Raw genomic sequence first — 20,113 nt, 5'->3', positions numbered from 1 at the left:
AGTGGAGTAACCATTATCTACTGTATGAGTCAGGGTGTTCTGGAAATAGGGTGTTTGGGACTAATAGAAAACATGCACGTGCACATGCATGCATGCGTGCACACACACACAAAGACATGCATGCATACACAGTTTTACTACGAAGGATTAGCTCATGTGATGATGGAGACTAAGGAATTCCACAGTTTGCAAACTGATGACCCAAGAAATGGGGCAATTGTAGTTCAAACCTGAAAGCCTGAAACTAGGAGTGCAACTATCTAAGGGCAAGAGAAGATAGATGGTCCAGCTCCAACAGAGAGAGGGAGTTCACCTTTCCCTTACCTTCTTGTTATCTTTGGACTTCGAACAGACTGACTTATGGCACTCCACTGTAGTAAGCAATCTTAATCTCTTCTGGAAATGCCCTCACAGACACACAGAGAGGTAATGTTTTACCAGCTTGCTGGGCCTCCCTCAGTTCTGTCAGCTGACAAATGCAATTAATCATCACACGTGCATTCATGTGGTCGAGGGAAGATGAGTCATTTTCCTCTTGCTGATAACGAGAATGGAAAGGAGGCAGGGAATGCCGGCCTTCCTGAATCACAGACCTGGACTCAGGTGGTAACGTAACACTTGCCTGTCTTCATCCCAAGACTGATTTCTAGTACTACCTATTCTACCTAGTCTTTATAACCAGATAACCTTATCTTCAGGTAAGCGGGGAGATTCTCTCTAATAAGGTTAAAAGCTTCAGTTGCAGGGTTTATTAATTATCCTGCCATGGGAGGGAGAAGACCAAAAACAGCCTGGCCCTTGAGAGAGTTCTGTCTGGGTTGGCCAAGGAGGTGACTCTTGGGATACTTGACATCCCGAGAAGGGGACAGTCACGAGGTCAAGACTAACTTTAATAAGTAACATGAAGCTATTCTTTGCTTTTATTACGGGGTTGGCTTTACTCATAGTGATGTCACAGACATGGATGATTAAACTGACAATGTTAAGGACAAATCAAGGCAGTGGCACAAATTGTGTTAGGAGTCATTGTGTTCTTCGCTGTCATCCACTCAGTTGTGAAATAGAGGCACCATCATTTAAGACTGTGTCTAGGAAGCATGGAAAAACCGTTTAGGGGATCTTGATTCTCAGTTACAGTTTTTTTTTTTTTCCTGGACATTTGAGCAAAATAGGCATACTTGTGAAATAGCACTGATGTAGCCAGCATGTGTGGACACCAAGGTAGGCTCAGCAGGGTGGTGAGCCATTGCTGAGTGTTGGGATTAGCTGGCCGATTTTTCAGAAACACTGTTTTATTTGAATGATATGTAACAGGTGAACAGTCACCTGGCTAGATGGCAGATATTTTTCCTGAAAATGAATGAAATGAAATTGGTATTGAAGGAAAATAATGGACAGGATTTGTTGCCAATGGATAAAAATTTGAGTTTCCATGTGAGAATGAGATGTTTAAGAAGCGGAATCTTCTACTGCGGTCTTGACAGTATCCCTAAACTCCAGAGCCTTTGTGATGAGATTTGTAACGAACATATCTTGTAAGAACGGCAGGATCTTATACAATGAAATGTACCAACATTTGAAAGAGTCAAATGACTGAATTTCCAAATGATTGGCACTCGATGTGACAGAATCATGGGTTCATGTGTGCCCGGAATGTAATACAGTTACAGTAGTTTAAGTGTGTGCTCCGAAGCCCATGTATGGGCAACAAAGTCCAAGTGTAACAGTTTTGATGTAGGTCTTTATAAGAAATTATTAAGATTATAACGAGAGGCAGAGCCTTCATGAATGAATTAAGGTCATAGTGTGGGAGTGGTTAGATAAACTCAGAGTAGCATGGTTTTTGTTTGTTTGTTTGAGACAGGGTGTCACATAGCTCAGAGCAGAGATGACCTTGCAACTCTTGATCCTCTTGCCTCTCTCTTGAGTGCTGGCTTTATAAGCGTGCACTATCAGATTTACTGTATACAGTGCTGGGGATTGGTCCCAGGATCTTGTGCATGCTTGGCAAGTACTCCACCAACCAAACTACAGCCTGATCTCAGGGAAGGGATTATATTGTAAAAGAATAAAAGCAAAATCTGTCACTTGATACTCCTGCCTCCTAACTTCTAGAACCATGAACCAAGTCTTGTTTGTAAAGAACCAAGTCTGATATAACCTGTTATCATAATATAAAATAGAGTATGCCAATAGTCTAGAAGAGCTTAGAACAGCGGAATACGAAGAGTTCATTGCTAATGTATTCAGATTCTATTTGCACTTATCCTTATTAAAAAGAAACTGCCACATATTAAGTAGGGGTACGGCGTTAAAGAACATCCACAAATATCTGAAAAATTTATGAAACTATTCTTCACTTCTCTATTGATATGTCTGTATGAAATTGGGTTTTCTTAATACATTTCAACTGAAACAACCCATGTAGATATGGTGGCCAAGCTGCCATCTGTCAAACCAGTCATGAAGATTTGTAAATATTGACTAAAAGAAATCACACACCACACACACACACACACACACACACACACATACACACACACACACACACCCTTTGTGTTCATCTTATTTTTGTACACATGTAATGAATTTATTAGCATTAAGAATGTGAAGAAGCTTTGAGGTTAAAAAAAATGTGGTAACAGTTAACCTATGAGTTCCAGTAATGATTGCTTCTTGAGAAAACCACGTAGTGATCTGAGGAACAAAATGTAGAAGAATTTCTTGAAACGAAAGTAAACTGTGTTTAGAGCAGCACACAGGTGCAAACGCTGCCAGAGTGGAGAACCAGGCAGAAAATGCAGGCAATATAAAGCAGTGTGTAATTTTAAAAATTAAAGATCCTTTTCCCTTGATTGATTGCAAATACATTTTTCAGATCTCCATTCTTAAAAGTAGTGATTTAAGGAGCAGATTTTATTTTTAAATTTAATTTTTAAGGCTTAAAACCACACTTCAATTCATACATAGCAACATTCTTTGCATATTAAATAATACTATCGTATGGTGATCTGATTTTACTTTTTTTGTTTTAAGTACTAGACATTTTATTATTTTGCCTTATCACATACATGTTTTATGTATATTTCCTTTGCCTTATACTATGTAATTTCACAGCATTTCTTTTTTATGAATTAAGAAATAAAGTTTTATTTCATGAACACATTGATTAATGAAAGAGGTAGGGTAATTAACAAATTCATCTCCTTAATTTTTATCATTTCCCCCATTTTATTGAAAATACATTTTTTTTCCTCACATAATATATCCTGATTATGGTTTCCCCTCCCTCTGCTCCTCCCAGTTCCTCTCCACTTTACCAACTATCTGGATCCACCTATTTTAGGTCTCTCATTAGAAAACCAACATGCTGGAAGGGATAATAATAAAATAAAAACTATTACCTTGGAATAAGACAAAATAAACAATAAGAAAAGAACACAAGAAACAGATGTGGATGCAGAGACTCGCTTGTTCACACACTCAGGATCCCATAAAAACACCAAACTGGAGTCATAATGTGTATCCAAAGGACCTGTAGGGTAAAACAGAGGAAAATATGTAAAAAAGATAAAATAATAACAAAAATACAAGATTGATCTCCATCTTCCTGAGTAACTGCCCACTGATTTCTATAGTGGCTGTACAAGTTTTCACTCCCACCAGTAATGGATGAGTGTTCTCCTTACTCTATCCTTACTAGCATGATCTTAGTTTTTATTGATCTTGGCTGCTTTTATTTATAGTTCCCTGATGACTAAGGATGTTGCACATTTCTTTAAGTATTTCTCAGTCATTTGAGTTTTCTCTTTTGAGAATTCTCTATTTAGATCTGTACCCCATTTTTTTTTAAAAAATTGGTCATTTGTTTTCTTGATATCCAGTTTTGAGTTCCTTATATGTTTAGGATATTAGTCCTCTTTTGAATGTGGAATTGGTAAAAAAAAAAACAAAAAACAAAAAACAAAAAACAAAAAAACTTTCCCTTTCCTTTAGGTTGCTAATTTGTCCAAATGATGGTGTCCTTTACCATGCAGAAGCTTCTCAGTTTCATAAGGTCTGGACCCATTTATTAATTGTTGCTCTTATTGCCTGTGCTAATAGTGTTCTGTTCAGAAAGTCTTTTCCTGTGCAACACATTCAAGGCTACCTCCCACTTTCTCTTCTCTCAGGTTCAGTGTGTCTGGTTGAGAGTCGAGGTCCTTGCTCCATTTGGAGTTGAGTTTTGTGCAGAGTGATAAGTATGGATCTATTTGCATTCTTTTATATGCAGCTATCCTGTTTGACCAGTACCACTTGTTGAAGATTCTGCCTTTTTTCCAGTGTGTATTTATGACTTCTTTATAAAAAAAAATAAAGTATCCATTGGTGTGTGGATTTATGTCTGGATCTTCAATTTAATTTTATCAATCAATGTGTCGATTTTTGTGCCAGTATCCTGCTGTCTTTGTTACTATAGCTCTGTTGTACAGTTTGAAGTCAGGGGTGATGATACCTCCAGGGGTTCTTTGATTATTCAGGATTGTTTTAGCTGTCCTGGTTTTCTTTTTTTTGTGTGTGTGTGTGGGGATGTGTGTATTTCCATATGAAGTTAAAGATTGACCTTTCAAGGTCTGTGAAGAATTGTCTTGCAGTTTTAGTGGGGATTGGATTGTACTGACTGTGCAGACTGCTTTTGGTAGGATGGCCATTTTTGTTATGTTAATCCTACCAATTCATGAGCATGGGAGATCTTTCCATTTCTGATATCTGTTTCAATTTCTTTCTCCAAAGACTTAAAGCTATTATCATACAAGCCTTTCACTTGCTTGATTACTGTTACTCTATGATCTTTGATATTATTTGAAGCTATTGTGATTTCTTTCTCAGTCCATTTGTCATTTGTATAGATGTCATTGTACTGACTTTTTTGAGTTAATTTTGTATCCAGCTACTTTGCTGAAAGTATCAACGTGGAATTCTCTGGAAAATTTTAGAGTCATTTAAGTATATGATCATATCATTTAAAAATAAAGATATTTTGACTTCTTCCTTTCCAATTTGTATTCCCCTGATCTCTTTCAGTTGTCTTGGCTCTAGCTAAGATTTCAAGTACTGTATTGAATAGATATGGACAGAGTGGACAACCTTGTCTCATTCCTGATTTAGTGAAATTGCTTTGAGTTTCTTTCTATTTAAGTTGATGTTAACTATGGGCTTGTTGTAAACTGCTTTTGTTATGTCAGGTTAGGTCCTTTGTATCCCTAATCTCTCCTGGACTTTTATCATAAAGAGGTGTTGGAATTTGTCAAAGGTCCTTTCTTCATCATTTTGTTTACACGATGAATTACATTTATCAATTTACAGATAATCTTACTGATTCTCTCAAAGCACTAACTCTTGTTTCATTGAATCTTTATATTTTTATTTGTTTGTTTCTATTTTATTGATTTCATCCTGGAGTTTGATGATTTCTTGCCATCTACTCCTTTAGGACTAGATGTTTGTTTGTTGTTCTAGAGGTTCCTGGTGTGCAGTTGTTACTAGTATGAGACCTCTCCTATTTTTTTTAATGTATGCACTTAATGCTAGGAACTTGCCTCTTAGAACTGCCTTCATTGTGTTCCATAAGTTTAGTTATGTTGTGTATTCATTTTCATTTGATTCTAGAAAGTCTTTAATTTCTGTCTTGACTCATTTTTTCCTATAAATAAATAGATTTATTTATTTTACATCCCAGCCGAAATTTCCCCTCCCTCCATTCCTCCAAACCCTTCCCCCACTCCACCCTCTTTGTTCCCACCTCCAATCCATTCCTCCTTCATTTCTGCTTAGGAACGGGCAGGTCTCCCATGAGTATCAACAAAACATGGCACCTCAAGTTGCAGTAAGACTAAGCACCTCCCCATGTACTAAGACTGGGCAAGGTGACCCAGTATGAGGAATAGGGTCCCAAAAGTCAGTTAAAAAGTTAGAGAGGGTCTCTGTTTCCACTGTTAGGAGTCCCATAAGAGGACCAAGCTACACAGAGTACCTAGTCTTGACCCATTTTTTATTCAGTATGGGGTTATTCAGTTTCCATGAGTTTATAAGTTTTCTGCTGCTTCTGTTAACTTTATTTTGTGCAGGGTGTTATTTCAATTTTCTTATATCTGTTGAGAGTTAATTTGTGTTAACATATATGGTCAGTCTTGGAGAAAGTTCCATGAGGTGCTGAGAAAAAGATATATTCTTTTGTGTTTGCGTGAAATGTTCTCTAAATACATAGTGGCATTTCATTTGTATCTTAATAAATAAAGCTCACCTGAAGATCAGAGAGTAAAACAGTCCTACTTGTCAGCCTTATGGACCAGGCAGTGGTAATACACATCTTAAATCCCAGTAGCCACACTAGTTGCCATAGAAAATGGGCAGTGCATGCCTTTAATCCCAGTGGTGCATTCCTTTAATCCCAGCCCCAGAGAGGAATGTAAAACGGGAGGAGACAGCTCCCAAACTCACTCTCATTCTGAGATTCCTGGAGTCAGGATCACCATTTCGGACTGAGGTAGAGGTAAAAGCCAGTGGCTGGATGTTTTGCTTTTTTGACCTGCAGGTTGAACCGTAATTTTTATCTCTGAGTTTTTATTAATCATGCTTCATAAAAATCTCCTAGGTCCACTTGCTTTATGACATCAGTTAGCGCCAGCATTTCTCTGTTTAGTTTTTGTCTGGATGGCCTGTTTATTGGGAGAGTGGGGTATTGAATTCTCCCACTATCAATGTGTTAAGGTCAATATGTGATTCAAGCTGTAGTAGTGTTTCTTTTATAAACTTGGGTGCCCTTGTGTTTGGGCACAAATGTTAATAATTGCAATGTCCCCTTTGATGGGCGTATACCTTCCCTATATCTCGATTAGTTTTGGTTTGAAGTCTATTTTATCAGGTATTAAAATGGTTACACCAGCTGACTTTTTAGGTCCATTTGCTTGGGATGTCTTTTTCCATCCCTTTACCCTGAGGTGATGTCTGTCATCGGTGGTAAACTGTGTTTCTTGGGTGCTGCAAGATGCTTGGATACTATTTTTGTATCCATCTGTTAGTCTGTGTCTTTTGGGGGGAGAATTGATGTTGACGTGTATCAATGAGCATTGTTTGTTGATTCATCTTATTTTGTTCTTCTTGTGTGTGTTTCTCCTCTTTTGGTTTTCTGGTCTGGGATTATTTATTCCTTGTGTTTTTCCTGGTGGTGGTGGTTAACGTCTTCAGATTGGAGGTTTTTTTTTTTTTCTAGTAACTTCTATAGGGCTGAATTTGTAGATAGATAGTGCTTTAATTTTTTTTTTATCATGAAATGTCTTGTTTTTTCCATCTATGGTGGCTGAAAGTTTTTCTGGATATAGTAGTCTGGTCTCTTACAGTTTGCCTGACATCTGTCAAGGCCCTTGTGACTTTTAGAGTCTTCCTTGAGAAGTCAGGTGTAATTCTAATGTATCTTCTTTTACGTGTTACTTGGTCTTTCCCTCTTGCAGTTTTAACATTCCTTTTTTCTGTACTTTTAGTTGTGTTTATTATTATATACCTAGAGGATTTTTAACGGTCCAGTCTATTTGGAGTTCTGTAAGCTTCTTGTGCTTTGATAAGCATCTCTTTTAGGTTAGGGAAATTTTCTTCTGTGATTTTGTTGGAAATGTTATCTGTGCCTTTGACCTGCATTTCATCATTTCATAGTGTCCCAGATTTCCTGGGTATTTTGTGCAGAATTTTTTTTGATTTTTCTTTGACTGATGCGCCCATTTCTTCTATCATGTCTTCAATGCCTGAGATTCTCTCTTCTATCTTTTGTGCTCTGTTGGTGAAGCTTGCCTTGTGGTTCTAGTTTGAGTTCTTAAATTTTTCATTTACAGATTTTCCTCGGATTGGATTTTCTTTATTGATTCTGTTTCCATTTTCAGGTCTTGAACTGTGTGTATTCATTTTTCTGCTGCTTGTTTGTGTGTTCATAGATTTTTTTTTTTAAAGGGATTTATTCGCTTCCTCTTAAAGGGCCTCTGTCATTTTCTCAAAGGTCATCTTAAGGTCTTTTTCTTATGCTTCAGTGATGTTGCAATCGTGGATTTTTTTTAAAAAGGGATTTATTCATTTCCTCTTTAAGGGCCTCCATCACTTTCATAAAGATCGTTTTAAGATCTTTTTCTTATACTTCAGTTATGCTGCATGACCTGATGTGGCAGTGTCGTTGGGCTCTAATGGAGACATATTGCCCTGACTATTATTATGTTTTTATGCTTCCTTATAGGCACCTGGGGTTGGGATGATTGTAATTTTTAGTACTCACATTTGGTCTTGTCTTTGTTGGGTATATTTTTTCCTTTGTTTCTGCTGCTCTTCCTTGTTCTTAGGAGGGGATAGTGATTGTGTGTTGCCTGGTAGGGAATTTTTCTGGTATTCCGTCAGGTGTGGCCACGGGGGCTTCTGGGTAAAATGTGCTTTTAGGTGTTAGGAGTTGACACTTAGGAATGGGGGTGGGCTGGTGGGGGCTGAGGAGATCCACAGGAGGGAGGAAAGCAGGGTGTTCCACCAGAGTCTGCTTAGTCCTTTGGAAAGGGGGGCATAGAGAGTGAGTTTAAGGCCATAATGGGCAGTGTGCTACAGTGCTGGGGATGGGACTGGGGGGATCTGGAGGAGAGGAGAGAGGAAGAAGGGGAAAATTTGAAGTTATAAAGCCCTTCTCCTTAATTTCCTTAAAATCACCTTTCCTAAGTGGGTGTGACAAATGCATTCAGTGACTACTCGATGTCTCGTTCATCTTGAACTAATGGACACTAATTAATAAGCAAAGAATAGGTTTTAAGTGGGCAAACTCAACTGGAAACCTAGCAAGGTCACTTTGCTGGCTACAGTCACCTGGGCAAGTTGTTCGCTGTCTTAATGATTACTTCCATTTCTTTATCTATAATCCAAGATAACCACACATAGAGCTGTGAAAATTGTGGCAGTGTGTACTTATGAATTTGACCCAGTGCTTGGCACGTAAGTGTATGTGAACAAGTTAATCAAACACACGTTTGTGTGTGCTTATGGTGGGTGGACTTGCCTCACAGGAATGAGATTTTCTGACAGTGAAGTTTCTGGGTCTCTGGCTTCTAGTGGTTTGGATTCTAGAAAGTGCTCTGTGTGGTCCTTTTGACCTTTTGGCTATTGCTGGCCTCCCCCACCCCTCCCTTCGTAATCCCCAGAGACAGTAACTAGCAACTGAGTAAGTGATAATGAGGGAAGGTTCATAAGGGAAAGATCTGGGGACGCGAAAGAAAGTTCGCAAGTTTCCTGGACATCGTCTCTCTTTCCTAAATCTGGGCTTCACTGGCAAGATGTTAGCGGTCTCTTTCTCGGCAGTCGGGTTTTCATGCCGAGAAAGAGACCGCTCATTACTGAGCATTCCCCACATCACTCCATGGAGAAGTTGACCAGACAGACTCAGAGCTTGAGATCTAGACCCTCTTCGCAGACACGGTGGTTGTTTTTTGTCTCCCATGCTGGATTTGCTGTGTTAGATTAAACACGGTGGTGGGACCTTCTTCATCTACTGCGCATGCAGACAGAGTGGGCCGGAGACGGGTGGGGCTTGGGTCCTCTCAGCAGCCTAACCAGGTAGCCTCTCCGAGCCTCAGTCTTCTCGTCTACCGGAATACAATAACGTCCTTTCTTCCCTACCTTCATTCTGCCAGCTTGCAGCCTATGTCTAAAGGGACAGCCCCTCTGGGAGCTGGGGCCAGAGATCCAGCTTGAACAGGTACCAGCTCAAGACCTGACCACATCTTCAAGCTTAATGCCACTATTCCTTTACTCACGTTCCTACTTAATAGTTAACCCGCATCTCTCTTTTTTTTCTGAATAAGCATTTTAATAAATCCTTTTTTTCTCCTTGAATGAGTATTAGTCTTTTTTTTCCCTGAGTAAATATAAAACATGTGCAATGTTTTGTTGGCCTTCTGTAAGAATAAATGGTTCCATGCTGCCCAAACCAATGTATCCAAGGGCCAAATTTACCACAAAGAGTTTTTCAAGGGAGAGTCAGACAGAGGCCATTGAGGCCATGTTCAGCTTCTTTCTCAAATGGTTTATTTAATGCGTTTTTGGACTAGTTTTACTATTGAGTAGAGAAGAGCACAAGTAAGCAACTTAATGTGATACATTTCCTTCCAGAGAAAGGATAGTGTGTAGCCTGGAAGACAAGGGATCTAAGCTTCGTTAGTCTCATAGTTCTTTTAAACATAACCTTCACTTTCAAGGCCTCACCATGTTCTAAGATGCGTGCTTTTTCCGTTTCTCTTTTCTGCCCTTAATCTAACTGCCACTGCACGTATCCTTGTAGGTTTCAGGAAGCAGGGCAGGGAAGTCCTGTATGGGTACTTTTTTCCCCAAGAGATGCATGAAAGTTTCAGTGGCACCCCATTGGCCAGGATTCAGTCACATGACCACTTCTGGTAGCAAGGGAAGCTAGGAACTACAGACTCCATTCCAGGTTGGCTAAGAGTGTAAAGGATTTGGCCATGGTTGAGAAAGAAAGATGGGTAAAATGTTAGCAGTCTGTCCCCAGTGGAGGCCTCTCTTGGTGGTGGTGATAGGGAAGCTGTGACGCACTAAACCAAACGCTGTCAAGTTTCCCCTGTTAAGGGTCACATACTGTGCCCTATTGTTTGTATTGCAACAATGCCGCTCAGTAGCTGTAATGCCAGTAGCCATCGAGGATAGGTAAATGAATGTGTGTGGCTGGATTCATCGCCTTGTCTCCCTATCCCGAGCTAAACAATAAAATAGTCTCTGACTATCAATGTACGAGGCATTTGTCCTGAGCACATCACAGGCTTGTACTGTACACTACATCAGCTCCCTATAAAACCCTTCCAAAGTAAGTGCCTCCTCCTCCTCTTCCTTCTCAGTTTTAGCTATCAAGAAACTCTGGCTTGGAGAAATTCAGTGTCTTTCTTGAGGTTATGGGACATGTAAACAGAAGATGAGATTGTGTAGACGAAGACTGCTCGTTTGTTTCCCGGCCACTCAGACCCGAATAATCACACAGAAACTATACTAATTACATCACTGCTTGATCAATAGCTTAGGCTTCTTATTGGCTAGCTCTTCAGGTCTGAGAGGCCGGGGAATGAATGAGTAGTCTCCTCCTACAGGTTTGCAAAGAGGCACAAACTCTACGCCCCATTCTCATCCAGTTCTCCAAAGAAGTCTAGCTAGCCAGAGGCTGTGGGAAGGGAATTGTTCCAAAACAGCAGACTCAGAGGGCACCAAAGACTTAAATAATCAGTTTGAAAGCTTAGTGTTTAGTTAGTAAGAATGGCTGGTTAAAGTAGAAGTCATTAGATAGAGGGTTGGCCGGAGAACTTTGATGTGGTGAGCACATTCCCTGCTAAGTGGCAGATGTAAAGACTCCTTTAGTGCTTCCCCAAGCACCCAGCTTCTCTGCATTAGAATCAGGGACTGCAACTAGCTGAGCTTCTACAGGAGGTAGGACAGCTGGTAGACATGACCTGACCGGTGTCGCTCTAGACCTCCAAATAAACATGATGAGACCCAGTTGCATAGGGCTATGCAGGGCATCGTCTACACCTGTATGTGGGGTGGTCCTGTGGTGGATGAAGGAAGAAGGCAACAATAGGAAGGGCCTGGCTGAGTCAGAAAGATGAGCCAGCCTTAGTCAGTGGAGATCAGAAGTTGGGTGAACTTTGTTCTCAAATAGATGGAGATATATTGTTTATGGGGCAGAGATAAAGGTCTAAGCACTCTGACTCACGCTGCTGTGGAAGTGTTGAAGCCAGCAGCAAATGTCTCTCTGTAGGTACCCAGTAGGTCTACTTTTTAGCTCTGTGGCAGACTTGTGGAACAGAAGCGGTGATCCTCGAATGCTGTCATTTGCTTTGTTGTGAAGCTCAGCAAGCAAAGCGTGGGCCTCCTAGACTGAAGCACCAGCCTTGCCACAATGGGCCCTGCAATAGCTTTTCAGTTTGCATCAGCTAGTTTTACATAACTCTTACAGACCACTGAGGGAAAGAATTCAAAAGTGGAAAGATTTATTTTTACATAGTCTCAGTACATCAGAAAGAAGGCCATGGTGGTGGTAGTGGGGAGAGCAATAACAGGAAAGGGTAGACAAGATGGACCTTTCAGTGCCACACTCCAAGTGACCTACATCACACAGTCAGCTCCATCACACAGCTCTACCATCTCCCAGTAGTTTATTCAAATGTTGACCTATCAATAGATTTGCTCTTTGATTAAGTTTAGAGCCCCCCCTCATCTAATTGTTTCTAGAAACACCATCACAACACACTGAGATGTGTGCATCACTAATTTCCTAGTGCCGTTAGATACAGTCAAGTTGACAGGAAGGATAAACGACCACCACTGTTTCTTTATGATTCCTGAACATCAAACTGTATTCTCAAGTCAAGGATAGCTCATTTTCGAGGTAACATCAATAATCTGATCAATGCACATGATTTACAGAGTAGTGCATGTGTGTTCTATGATGTTCTTAGGACCTCTAAAGGGTGAGGGTAAGCAACATGAAGCCAACAGTCATTGACTCTTCCCCCAGGTGTGATTGACTTTAAGACTCTGTCCTGTACTATTTGGAAGGGTTCACAGCCACTGTGACATATATTATTATTGTATATCTGTTTACAAAAGAAATAGACGTTAAGTAATTGGCTCAGGACCTGGTCACTGGGTGCAATAATACCTGAACTTGAGCCCAGCAATTAGAATTTGATTTCTGTACCTCTATCATGATGGACCAGCTATGGATACATACAGATGGTTCAAGGTAGACTTGGTCAAGGATTTAAGAGGGAAACAAGAATCTACCTAAATTCCAGAACTATTACTCCAATTCAAATTGAAAAGAGTAGCTAGACATAGTGATGCATACCTGTAATTCTAGCACTCAGTGGCCAGAGGCAGGAAGAGAGCATGTGCAAGATTAAGGTGGACTACACCATAAAATTGCAAAGAGCAATAGTCAGTCTCCTTGGAGAATGAACCTACAGATGTAGACCCAGTGCTTAACGCAAAGGGAATAAAGAACCCTAGATACAGTGTGACTTAGCAATATTGATTTAGGTTCATGAAAACAATTGGATTAAGCAAGAAGAACTTGTTGATACATTCATTCATGAACCCAACTGACCTTTATTGAGAATCACACTCTATTAAGTCAATGGGTGTAAGAATAGTGATACTCACTACTTCCAAGTGCTCAAAGAGGCATATATTCTGCTGGCCTGGAGTTCATGCCATATCTTTTGTTAAGTAATTTGAATTCTATCACTAGATGCACCAATATATCTTTTTTTTTTTTACCAATATATCTTGTACATCTTATATTGCCTCGAAGGGAAAGAGTCCATAAAAACCCAGCCATTGAGACTGGAGAGTTATCTTAGTGGTTAAAAATACTTGCTGCTCTTAGAGATCACCTAGGTTTGGTTCCCAGCATCCACATGGCAGCTCACAACCACCTGTTACTCCAGTTCCAGGGGATCGTATGCCCTCTTCTAGCCTCTTTTGGTACCAGGCATCCATATGATTCATATACACACATGCAGGGAAAACAGTAGTACACATAAAATAAAAACAGTTTTAAAAACTCAGCTAAGGAACAAACAAGTCAGGTGGTGTTAAGTAGCATCCCATACACAAATGACGTGTTGTGACAGCCATAGTCTAGGCGTGGTAACCAGGAAGACCTTTATGAGGAAGTGATAGCAAAACTGAGACCAAAGGTCGGGAAGGAGCCAGCATTTGAGAACAGTGTCCCATGGAGTGAGATCAACCACTATGAAGTATTTGAGGTAGAAAAGGGCAGTGTGTTTAAAACCCAAAGAGAAGGTCATCATGGTTAGAGGACAGTGAATTGGGACACACACACACACACACACACACACACACACACACACACACACACAGAAAGTCAGGGAAGGAAAAGGGCCCTGCCAGTTCACAGAAGGCTCTAAGACTGGCCTTTCCTGTAAGTGTCAGTGGAACTACTAGAACATTAAACAGGAACTGCCAGGATATGACTTAGGTTCATCAAAGAAGGTTAGCTGCATGAGGAGCATGGGGCCTAAGGGGCCAAAGCAGGACACTGTGTCCCTGAATGGGGTCCTGAGCTGCACAGAGCCAGGGGGTGACAGCAAGTGACCTGCTTTGGGATACATGGTGGGTGTGGAGTTGGCAGATAATCTGAGTGCGTCGGAAGGGCTTGGAATCATGGTTGTGTTCTAGATGTGTGTCCTAGATTGTCAGTCTGAGCCGTGAAATGGAAAAAAACCAGAGAGGAGCAGGTTTTGCAGGTTTTTGTAGCTTGAACATATCATGTTTAGATAGCTGCTGGGTATTTAAGTCAATAGGTACAAGATTCATGATGGAAAAAGTGAACTATACACGTAGATACAGTGGAGCGGAGCTATAAAACTAAGGCTATCGCCTGAAAGTTTGATAAATGTCAATGCTTGGGAAAACTACACTGATTATTAGAGAACCTATGATTTATGAACAAATAAATGATCAGGCGGAGAGATAGACAGGCAAGAGCCAGCACTCGGAAAGCCTTGAAATGGAGCTAACCAGAAGCTACTAAACTAACCTGCACTGTGGTTTTCCAATATTCTCCTGAAAGCAAAATGCAGGAAAATTTGGAGGTGAGGGTAGCTTGAGTCAGGGTAAACAATGTTCCCAACAGTTCATATGAGAGAGCTATAAAGGCTGGAACTTACCTGCTGATCGTATGGAAGAGGAAGGGACAGATTCAAAATTATTAAGGGAGTTTTGGTGCTTTTGTTGGCTGTGGGAGTGAGGGAGGAGTCTGTGAGACTCGGCTTTCAGCCTGGTTACATGTTGGGGACGTTAAGTGAGATATAGAACATACGCCCTTGAGGACAGGCATGGATTTCATTCTGCTTTCTTTTCTCCTGCCAGGCCTGGTGTCCATTTTCAGGCTGTGGAGTTGACAGATTTTGGATTGTCCTAGGAATTATTCTTTAAGGAAAGTCTTGTTCAGTGTATTAGAGTTAATGGTGGTACCTGGGAGATGGCAGCATTTAGGTAGCGGGGGTATGCTGATGCCATTCTGCTCCTTCTATTGTAATTTAGGAGGTTGCCTGGAAAAGAGGTGGTTTTCAGTCTTCGTGAGGAGGAAGAAGAGGAAGAAGAAGAAGATGACGACGAAGAAGAAGCTGTTCAAGAGACATGGTGAGAGGACGAGAAATCAGAGGAAATAGAAAACAGTAGATCAGAAAGGGGGAGCATGGCCACCAGCATCAATGCCAAGGAGAGGTCAATGCTGAGGGGTTCATGGGGCAAGTACTTACGATGGTTCACTGAATGGAGCTTTGGGCCGCGAAGGTAACTGAAGTTGTTTCCGCGGCATTAGAAAGATAGAACCCAGACAGTGGTAGGCAGAGGGATCTATGGGATGGGAGAGGAAGAGCACACATCTAAATAGCTTTCAGATAGAGTAGAGACTGATCACTGTTACTGTTTCCCTGTGGATGAGAAGACAGATCTGTTACTGACACCGAAGGGAAGCACATAGTTAAAACCAGCAGTGAAGTGTAGAGACTTCTAGAACTGAGTTCTGAGACGTTTCTAACTGCCCTGCAGGGAGACCTGTAAAACACATGCTTATTTTGCTAATTGTTGGTAGCTGTCCAGAAGAAAGTGCAAGACTCATTGCCTTTTCCAGGAAAAGAAATGGGGAGCCCTGTGTTCCACGCAAAACAGACTCGTCTCTAGCACATCCTGACCTCAAAATTTCCTTCAGAGAAAATCCTCTCTGCCTAAGGAGGTTGTGTTTGACCTTGAGTTAACTGAAGCCCAGAGGTGAAATCCCTTCTACTGGAGGCCGCAAGCTGATTCTGTCAGACACAACTAATCCGGAGCGGGGAGTAGCCACTGGCTCAGAGTCTTCAGCTCCTCACCACCAGCGTCCAGTTCCGTGCAGCTTCTAGGTCAGGCATTGGGTGTTTTCCGCTTACAAGTTGAATTGCTTCCATGAGATACAAAAGAGCTCAGAATTGGACTTCTGTCTACTAAAGACACCACTGTGGTCCGGGAGGACTGTTCAGCATTCTAATGCCCTTTAGAGAGAGATGTGAACCCTTGTTTCTTTTGATAGATGTTGGTAGTCGTCCAGAGGCAAACTGAAGTTCCCAGTGCTTTTTTTCCAGAAAGAGTAATGGGGAGCCCTTGTGTTCTGGCCAACAATCTTCTCAATAAAACAAATAGGGCTCTAATGTTGGCAGCTCTCAGCGCTGTGGCTGAGGACATAAAGGCGGCTCTGTCTTTGTCCACGGTCAATACACAGCAACTTTTAACTCATTACTAAAATAATCACACAGAGATACAGCCAAAGAAGGCTTGCCGAATACTGGCTTTTAAATTTGGTTTTAAGCCTTGGTTAGTATCTTTTTCTTGACTAACTCAGTCCCCCAAGACACAAATAAACCTTTCAACAACAGCAATTAGAATAAGGTGACTAGAGAAACAAAGAAAAGGTGTGGCAGAGGTGCTCTGTGCTGACTCAGCGATGACGCTCTGCAGGTCCCTGTTCTCATGGCCAGGAACAGGCATGGGCTCCAGTGGGAAATACAAGTAGAGCAAGCCATTTTCAGACCTGTCACTTCGGGTCCTCCCACAGTGCCCCAGATCTCGTCCCTCTTGAGGGACACTGTGCGCTCCAGTTGGCCCACATTCCAAATAGAAATGATTCACCTAATCCTTATCAGGCATACAATCAAGAAAATAAGGGCTGCAGGGATAGCTCAGAGGTTAAGAGCACTCCCCCCCACCCTTACAGAGGACCCAGGTTCAGTTCCCAGCACCTACATGGTGGCTCACAACTATCTGTATCTTCCAGGGGACCCAACCCCCTCTTTTAACTTCTTCAGGCAACACTTCTGTGGATGGTGCATATGCATCAATGCAGGTAAAACTCAAACACATAAGATAACTAAGTCTAGAAGAAAATAAAAGTTAACATTTATCATGTGACACAATAGAAATTTCTGGGTATTATCGTTTTTAAATATAATATCTCATTCTTTGAGAATTAATATGATGTATTTTGATCATCTTCACCCCTACTGCTTCCCATAATGCATCCCAGATCCCCATTCCTGTCAACTTGTGCTCCCCCCCTTTTTTTGTTTTTAAACAGCCCACAAGCCCAATTTATGCTGCCTCTGTACACACGGGTGGGGAGCTGTCCACTGGAGTATGGTTCCATTACCAGGAGCCATCCCCTTAAAGAAAAAAGTCTCCCTTCCCCAGCTCCTCTGATGGGGGTAGAGGCTCACGACAAGTGCCTCTACCCTCCATGCTGGAACACTGGTTGGCTTGACCTTGTGCGGGTCTTGTGCAGGCCAGCCCATTGGTAGGTTCAGGAATGCTGTAATGGTGTCACATCTAGAAGGCTTTGCTTTGCTCCAGTCCTCCCTGACTTTTGGGTCTTACTCTATCTTTCTTCCCTTCTTCCAAGACGGTTCCTGAGCCCTGGGGGAGGAGATGACATAGAGGTCTGCTAACATGTACACTCTGATCTTTGACCAGTAAGTCTATGTGTTAATCACTGTCCACTGCACAAAGAAACTTCTCTGATGAGGTCTGAGGATTTCCTCTACAGTATGAATATAGAGGCTGGTTTGATACTATGTCCATTTAGCAGAATAATAGTAGCAGGTTCATCCCTGGGGGCTGTGAGCTCCCCAACTACAGGCCCTTGGCCAGATTTATAGTATCAGGCATGAATTTACTCTTGTGGAGAAGGGCTTAAATCAAACTAGAAAATGATGGCTTACTCCCATAATATTTGGGCTATTAGTGCATCCATGAGCATATCTTGTGAAGTCATTCATTATTATATGCCCAAAGTCAAGTAAACTGCTGAGGACTCCCCTGCCCCAGTAGTCTACAGATCTTCTGAGACTATAAAGTTAGCTAGCAGGAAGGATGCTTCCTATTCAGTACCGACTTGATTTCTTCATGTCCTGTTATGAAAGTGTGCCTTTAGCAATAGACTAGGGTCTAACCATCAAGTGGTTTTGTTGCTATTATCAAACTAGATAACAGACCAGTCAAATGATTCATGCTCGGAACTTACTAAGCTGCTCAGAAGATTCTTTCCATTTTCCTCTTCTTTTTCTTTTGCTCTCTTTCCATTTGTCTGCATGGCTCGTGGAGGGATGGGGTAACGTAGAAATTAGGGATGTTGGGTTCTCTTCCTGAATAATATTTTCCTATTACCTACTCACTACAAATAGACTGCCAGACTCAGTGTGACATCCTGAACCTGGAAATTATGTCTCTAGGACTCCAATCTTGAGAGGGTATGCCTCATCCCAGTCTGCTCCCCGTACTCACAATGAGAAGGCTGGAAGGGACAGCTTTGTCTGGAATTGTCTACTTTTGTCTGTATTTGTCTTCAGCCCATTCAAAACATCCAATGCAATAGACAACAGGTACTTTGACTACATTGAGGAGAAGCAGAGATGAAGAAGCAATTAGAATTAATTAGGTATAAGAATTAATTAACAATTAAGAAACAATTGTTTTTGGAAGGAGCTACTAGTGAAGAGCTTCCTTAGTGATCTTCTCGTTCATGCACAAATCTACAGAGCCATATTTAATCTATGTCTTCATCAACTATGGATATATTTTATAGGTCCTTCTCTGTGAAAGACTTTTTACCAGATTCATTGCTTACCTGATCTCATTAGCATTTTATGACAACTGTGTATAGACTAAATATTATCTCAGTTTGTGAATATTATATCAGAATTGAAGACTGGAGCTCAGAGAATTTAAATAAGGAGTCTAAGGTCATGAGACTAGGAGAAGAAAAGACTGAAACCCAGAGTCCCTTTGCATAAGCCTTCGTCTTTTTTGTTTGTTTATTTGCCTTGGGGGAAAAACACCTTGCACGGTGGTAAAGAAGAGCTTGGAATCTTCCAAGTCCAGAGCAGGCTGAGGGCCTCTCACTTCAAGTTCTTTCCTGGCCTTTATTGGAAATGAGCCACTCATTCTTCTGGTCCCACACATTAGAAGTAGGAATGAGGATTTTTTTAAAAAAAAATCTAGATCAAATGCACCCACAAACAATGATCCCCAGAAGCATCCAGATCAAGAAAGGGACATTTTTTTTCCTACCTTGAAAAGCACTCTGTGATGATTCTCCCACCCACAACTATTTAATTATGCAATTATTTAATTAATGGGCAATATCATTAGCTATTTTATTCATGTGCCTCCTTTCCAGTTCTCTTTACTCTTTGGCTGTCTACCTTTCCTGTCCTGCCCAGTCAGAAACTAAGAAATAGGACCTTTTTTTAAAGAAGAAGAAGAAGAAGAAGAAGAAGAAGAAGAAGAAGAAGAAGAAGAAGAAGAAGAAGAAGAAGAAGAAGCAGCAGCAGCAGCAGCAGCAGCAGCAGCTTGTTCCTTCACTATACAAAGGCCCAGTCAAATCTTTAGAATTTTTGCCTAAAAAGTGCAAGAATTAAAAGGCACACAAGATTTCCAAAATTCAAATAACACAAAAAAGAGAGAGAGAGAAATAGGAACAAAGAAGCCAATTCCCACTCTCCCGAGTCTGAGTCTGATGGGGTAAATGTGCTTTGGCCTGTTTTTGCTCATTTATCAATCTTGGGTGTTGTCTCTCTGCTTTCTGCTAAGAGAGACGAAGGGCTCCGCACCATTGCAATGACTATTTCTGACCTGTCCTATTGACCGTTGCTAGGAAGGGAATGGGGTGGGTATCTGCCCTCCACACATTAATGGTCCTTGGCTCACTCCTGTTCTCCAGTTGTCAGCACAGGCCTTGGCGTCTCTTGAAATGTCTATCAGTCAAGAGTCTCATCAGGAAACCAGAATTTATGCCAGGGAGTTCAGTGGAGGGGGTGTAATTAAGGGCGTTAATTATAAGGGCTTTAGAAATGCTGACACAGCAAACAGGACGATGAAGCAATCTGAGTTTGGATGCAGAGGAGAGGTAGGACACCGTGTCTTTCCAGCCTTTCATAGCTTTGGCTCCAGAAGCTGGAGGTTGGCACTCCAGAACAGGCTCTCCCAGCTGGAGCCAGTGTCT

The 20,113-nt window shown here is 41.3% G+C and overlaps 1 long non-coding RNA gene across 1 annotated transcript; it reads left to right on the top strand.

Annotated features, from left to right (window-relative positions):
* Window positions 1-503: 503 nt before the first annotated feature.
* Window positions 504-17,087, top strand: LOC125394420 (uncharacterized). The gene is made up of 3 exons (XR_007230214.3): window positions 504-698; window positions 15,127-15,225; window positions 15,719-17,087. It is a non-coding gene; the product is annotated as an uncharacterized LOC125394420 (long non-coding RNA).
* The last annotated feature ends 3,026 nt before the right edge of the window (window positions 17,088-20,113 follow it).

The sequence above is a fragment of the Myodes glareolus genome, chromosome 1 (genome assembly GCF_982192425.1).
Source record: "Myodes glareolus chromosome 1, mMyoGla1.1, whole genome shotgun sequence".
NCBI classification, from domain to species: domain Eukaryota; kingdom Metazoa; phylum Chordata; class Mammalia; order Rodentia; family Cricetidae; genus Myodes; species Myodes glareolus.
Note: the sequence above shows the minus strand (reverse complement) of the source record. Positions and strands in the feature narration are given on the sequence as shown.